This window comes from Neoarius graeffei, chromosome 16 (genome assembly GCF_027579695.1).
Source record: "Neoarius graeffei isolate fNeoGra1 chromosome 16, fNeoGra1.pri, whole genome shotgun sequence".
NCBI classification, from domain to species: Eukaryota; Metazoa; Chordata; class Actinopteri; order Siluriformes; family Ariidae; genus Neoarius; species Neoarius graeffei.
In genome coordinates this window covers 29,047,959-29,053,981 of record NC_083584.1, presented here as the reverse complement: position 1 = coordinate 29,053,981, position 6,023 = coordinate 29,047,959, and the positions used below count along the sequence as shown (strand labels likewise).

The window sequence follows — 6,023 nt, the reverse complement described above, 5'->3', positions numbered from 1 at the left end:
ATTACGCGATAACGTTGAAGAAATTTGCAGAAAACCACCAGGTCGTTTTCTCATAAACAAACCAGCGCTGATGTAGGATTCAGAAGGAGGCGTCCCGCACGTGACATCATGAAAATCAATGTTTGCCGGGAAATCCAAATGCCAAGTTTTTTCAGAGGTGGACCAATTCGCCTCAAATTGCTTGATTTCAACTGAATTTTTCTGGTATTGCGCAAGGTAAAAAAATTGCACAAAATGCGACAGATATTTGACCAACGTTTAATATAAAATAGGAGAATTATATTGATCTTACTCCTGAATTTACCCGTGATATGCACTTTAAGATTTATTTTATGTTTTGTTTTTTGTAGTAAGAAGTATAATCAAATTGCATATACAGTAGGATCTGCACCTCTGTATAAACGAAATATATTTATCGTATTGAAATGTTTTTAACTCTTGAGAATTTCTTTTTGCAGTTGTGTCGCAGAAATTTTATTCTTAGTGCTATTTTGAATTTATGCTTGAAAGTTTTAAGTGAAAGTTTACAAGTGAAATTATAAACATTCTTCTAAAGCATCACTTGTGTTATTTTCTGTGTATGTATACAATATTCAGGCATGAGATTTTTCAGCTAAAAATCTGATTTAAGACTTCCCTTTCATTGTTATTATATTAAAATTCAACACGAGTATTATTTCAGATTTTTCACTCTGAGCTATGTCATGCCTGATACATGAATCCCATAACCTATGTTATTTTTTTGACGGTCCAAATCCTGCGCTCTGATTGGCTGGCGAGCGGGTCTGTATCCTACGATACGGACCCCGGTTATGGACCTCTGGCGTCTTGCTTGTTCACAACAACAACAAACATAGTAGCATTTTTTTTTTCAACATTTATCTTTTTTTAACAAGATTTATTTATAAGATTATCAAAAATCTTATAAATTTTTGCCAGCATTTCTCAGGAGAATAGCATTAATTTTACAGCATGGATAGCGATAACGACAGTGTTCACAGCGAAAGCGAGTTTTACTACCCTGAGGAAGAAGAAATAAAAGAAAACATTTTAGGAGAAAGCTAAAAACCTCTAACTTGCTAACGCCGAGCAAAACATGGCCGAATCCTGAATGACTCCTATTTGTATAAATAGGGGACTACATAGGTGGCAAAATGTAGTTTTTTTCCTGCCATGGAAGTGCACTTGTATACCGAGGAGGAAGCCATTTGCATTACAGCCGTGAATGAGGATTCACAATGGCATTAATTTTACAGCATGGACAGCGATAACGACAGTGTTCACAGGAAAGCGAGTTTTACTACCCTGAGGAAGAAGAAATAAAAGAAAACATTTCAGGAGAAAGCTAAAAACCTCGAACTTCCATCAGTGAAGAGTTTATAACATCAATAAAACTGACTTCTTGTTAAAACTTAATATTATAGTCATGCTGTCTGTTGTTGCCCAAATGAGGATGGGTTCCCTTTTGAGTCTGGTTCCTCTCGAGGTTTCTTCCTCATGTCATCTGAGGGAGTTTTTCCTTGCCACCATCGCCGCAGGCTCGCTCATTGGGGATAGATTAGGGATAAAATTAGCTCATGTTTTAAGTCGTTCAAATTGTGTAAAGCTGCTTTGCGACAATGTTTATTGTTAAAAGCGCTATACAAATAAACTTCACTTGACTAACTCTTGCTAATGCCGAGCAAAAACATGGCTGAATCCTGAATGACTCCTATTTGTATAAATAGGGGACTACATAGGCAGCAAAATGTAGTTTTTTCCTGCCATGGAAGTGCACTTGTATACCGAGGAGGAAGCAATTTGCATTACAGCCGTGAATGAGGATTCAAAATGGCGGCTCGGCTCGGCTTTCCTTTTCGGGCGCTCTCGTTTTCTGTTAGAATTTGGTAAAGAAAAAAATAAATATATTATTTACCAGCTTAAGGTCGGTCCGTATGGTGAAATACCGTGACCTCGGCCTTGAATACTGACCCAGAGGGCCTTGCTCAGTACTTTCAAGACCTCGGTCACGGTATTTCACGATATGGACCTCCCAGCTGGTAAATAACATATGTAATTGATCGAACAAAATCAACAATTCAAAAACTCTTTAACACTACGTTCAGACTGCAACCTGAAACGACCCATATCCGATTTGTTGTGAAATCCGATTTTTTTGTTAGGCCGTTCACATTACCAATTATATGAGACTTGTATGCGATCTCCAATATGAACGGAAAACGACCCAAAAGTGTCCCGCATGCGCAAATTGACACGTAATAAGCACATCTACGTAATACGTAAACAAAAAAAAAGCGCACTCTTCAAGTTTGCAAGTAAAGCATGGAGATGAGGCGAGACCTGGCGATGTGGTTTTTGTGGCGGCGGCGGAACTCACACAATAATCTGATTAATGTGGGCAGCAGACTAATGAGACCGAAGGTGTCAAATTACTGGAAATTTCCAGAACAATCTTATAATCTTGTAATACAGGATGGTTTAAGTTATAAATCAGTTATAGAAACTCATCTCATCTCATCTCATTATCTCTAGCCGCTTTATCCTTCTACAGGGTCGCAGGCAAGCTGGAGCCTATCCCAGCTGACTACGGGCGAAAGGCGGGGTACACCCTGGACAAGTCGCCAGGTCATCACAGGGCTCAACGCAGAATTAGCTTGATCAATTCTATAAAAGTCTATTTAAATTCTGAAAACTGTACAAATGTTGTTGTTTTCCACCAAAGAGGCGGGATTAGCCAACGCAGTCTGAACAGGTCGCATATGGGCAAAAAATTGGATATGGGTCGTTTCAGGGTGCAGTCTGAACGTAGTCTAATTGTATAAATCTGAAATGGTTTGCAATTAATCGGGATCCACTGTTTTGATCGTTCCAGCCGCGCATCATACCCGCCTCGTCCAATCGAAAATGTCGTTCACGCACTTTTCTCCCCCATGAGAATTTTGAAAAGTTGGCAACGGCCTAACAAAAAAATCGGATTTCATAACAAATCGGATATGGGTCGTTTCAGGTTGCAGTCTGAATGTAGTGTTAAAGAGTTTTTGAATTGTTGATTTTGTTTGTTTGTCTCTTGTTGATGACGTGTAGGTCGCATGAATGCGACCTGTCCGGTCAGACTGCAGTCGCATGTGAAAATAACGGATATGCATCGGAATTAGGACCACATCCAAGCGGCCTGGGTCCATGTGAAAAAAATCGGATCTGTGTCGTTCAGATTGTCAATAACAAATCGGATACAGGTCGCATATGGGCAAAAAAATCGGATATGGGTCGTTTCAGGGTCTGAACGTAGTATAAATCTGAAATGGTTTGCAATTAATCGGGATCCACTGTTTTGATCGTTCCAGCCGCGCATCATACCCGCCTCGTCCAATCGAAAATGTCGTTCACGCACTTTTCTCCCCCATGAGAATTTTGAAAAGTTGGCAAGTATGCAGAAGTTAAAACCGCAACCTTTTTCCAAGTACACACGAAAATCCGGGTCAAAAAAGACAGTAGAAAAGGTAAAAACAGCGAGTATAGAAATGGATTGCTTCGCATCGCCGGTCAAACTCTTAAATGTCAAGTTAGCTTACCCACCACGGGCTGTTGCTATGGGAAAATTGACACGTGACCAATTCCTGCAAATGGTCTGCTTTCTGACAGTGTAAACATGACCTTCAGTGATTCTCGGATATTCTGGATCTAGGTTCTAGATTAAACCTTTTTTTTTTTTTTTTCTCTCTGTGTAATATTTCATAACGGTACCTTAACAAATCAGACTCCAGATCAGATGTAAACATGGCTTTTGCCTCATTTCCTCAGGCTGCTCTAATAATCACAAACAGCACCTTTAAAGAAACCTAAACGAAATATCATGCCCGAAAAAAATTATATATATATTTTTTCTGACATATTATTATGCCACAGCTGCAGTTACAGGCTGTTATTTTTTACAGTTTCTTGCCACACTGCGGTTTGGTTTGGCGGACCCCTACTTCCCTCCACCGCAAGCCGATTATCGGAACGAACCATTGTGTTGTAAATAAGGTTGTGCACCTGTCACATGGACACTCGGCACGACAATAAAATCCCCCAGACACGAAAGATAATGATACTGTAGCTTTTGTAACGGGTTACAGATTGTAAATATCATGCCAGGACGTGATGTGGTACTGATATCGCGATAACAAGCGCTGTTTTTATTGACGTCCCCCCCTCCTTGTGTTTAATAATGAGCGAGAATGTCTGCAACAGCACGTATTCTGCAATGGCGTTGCCTAGCGGTGTGTAAGTGTGTGTGTGTATATATACAGTATATATATATATATATATGTGTGTGTGTGTGTGTGTGTGTGTGTGTGTGTGTGTGTGTAAGAGCCCGGCTCGGGTGTCAAAGCATTCAACGGTATGCAGAAGGTGTCCATGTCGGTAATGGAATTCAGTCATAATAATAATAATAATAATAATAATATAGGTAGTCTATATGAACATCCGTTTTCGGTTGGTTTCTAGAAGGAGGAGCTCCATTTGTGTTGACTGAGGGAGAGAGAGAGAGAGAGAGAGCATCAGTTTTGAAACGGACCGAGAGATGGACAGGATGTAAGTCACCCTTTTGTTTTGAACCTGATAACAGAAACAGCAATAGAGTTGAGCAGCTGATCGTCGACTTCTGCTTTTCTACTCGTTTTCCTGTTCGTATAAATGGGTCGTTTTCTACGCCTTATTTGCGTGCATGTAAAAGAGGTGTGATGGAAAGGGTGGATGTTGTAGCAGACATGAGCGTCACACTGGCTCCTGGAGAAGCGCTTCATTTCTGCCTCGAGTGAAAGTGTCGCAGTTTGGTGTCACATGAGGGACTTTAAAACGCTTGGAGTGTAGATTTGCCTTGGAGAAGTGCATTCACTGTCATTTCCTGTTTAGGTGATGATGAAGTTGGTGAGATATTTCTTTTTTCTTTCCCAGTTTGCTTTGCATCAACACATAATGCATAACCAGATTTTCTCATCTCATCTCATTACCTCTAGCCGCTTTATCCTGTCCTACAGGGTCGCAGGCAAGCTGGAGCCTATCCCAGCTGACTACGGGCAAAAGGCGGGGTACACCCTGGACAAGTCGCCAGGTCATCACAGGGCTGACACATAGACACAGACAACCATTCACACCTACGGTCAATTTAGAGTCACCAGTTAACCTAACCCGCATGTCTTTGGACTGTGAGGGAAACCGGAGCACCCGGAGGAAACCCACGCGGACACGGGGAGAACATGCAAACTCCGCACAGAAAGGCCCTCGCCGGCCACGGGGCTCGAACCCGGACCTTCTTGCTGTGAGGCGACAGCGCTAACCACTACACCACCGTGCCGCCCACAGCTCTAAATAATAATCTCGTCTCATCTCATCTCATTATCTCTAGCCGCTTTATCCTGTTCTACAGGGTCCCGGGCAAGCTGGAGCCTATCCCAGCTGACTACGGGCGAAAGGCGGGGTACACCCTGGACAAGTCGCCAGGTCATCACATGGCTGACACATAGACAAACAACCATTCACACTCACATTCACACCTACGGTCAATTTAGAGTCACCAGTTAACCTAACCTGCATGTCTTTGGACTGTGGGGGAAACCGGAGCACCTGGAGGAAACCCACGCGGACACGGGGAGAACGTGCAAACTCCGCACAGAAAGGCCCTCGCCGGCCACGGGGCTCGAACCCGGACCTTCTTGCTGTGAGGCGACAGTGCTAACCACTACACCACCGTGCCACCCACAGCTCTAAATAATAATAATAATAGCCGGGTGATGACCTGGTGACTTGTCCAGGGTGTACTCCGCCTCTCGCCCATAGTCAGCTGGGATAGGGTTCAGCTTGCTTGCGACCCTGTAGAACAGGATAAGCGGCTACGGATAATGGATGGATGGAAAATACAGCCAGCATGGTGGTGTACTGGTTAGCACTGTCGCCTCACAAGTTCTGGGTTCGAGCCCAGCAGCCGGCGAGGGCCTTTCTGTGTGGAGTTTGCATGTTCTGTCCGTGTCTGCATGGTT

At 42.8% G+C, this 6,023-nt stretch overlaps 1 protein-coding gene across 1 annotated transcript in view; it reads left to right on the top strand.

Annotated features, from left to right (window-relative positions):
- The first annotated feature begins 4,369 nt into the window (after positions 1-4,369).
- ppp1r9a (protein phosphatase 1, regulatory subunit 9A) overlaps positions 4,370-6,023 on the top strand; it is a 117,228-nt gene continuing 115,574 nt past the window's right edge. The window contains 1 exon segment of the mRNA XM_060942748.1: positions 4,370-4,578. The gene's annotated coding sequence lies outside the window, so the exon portion shown is untranslated.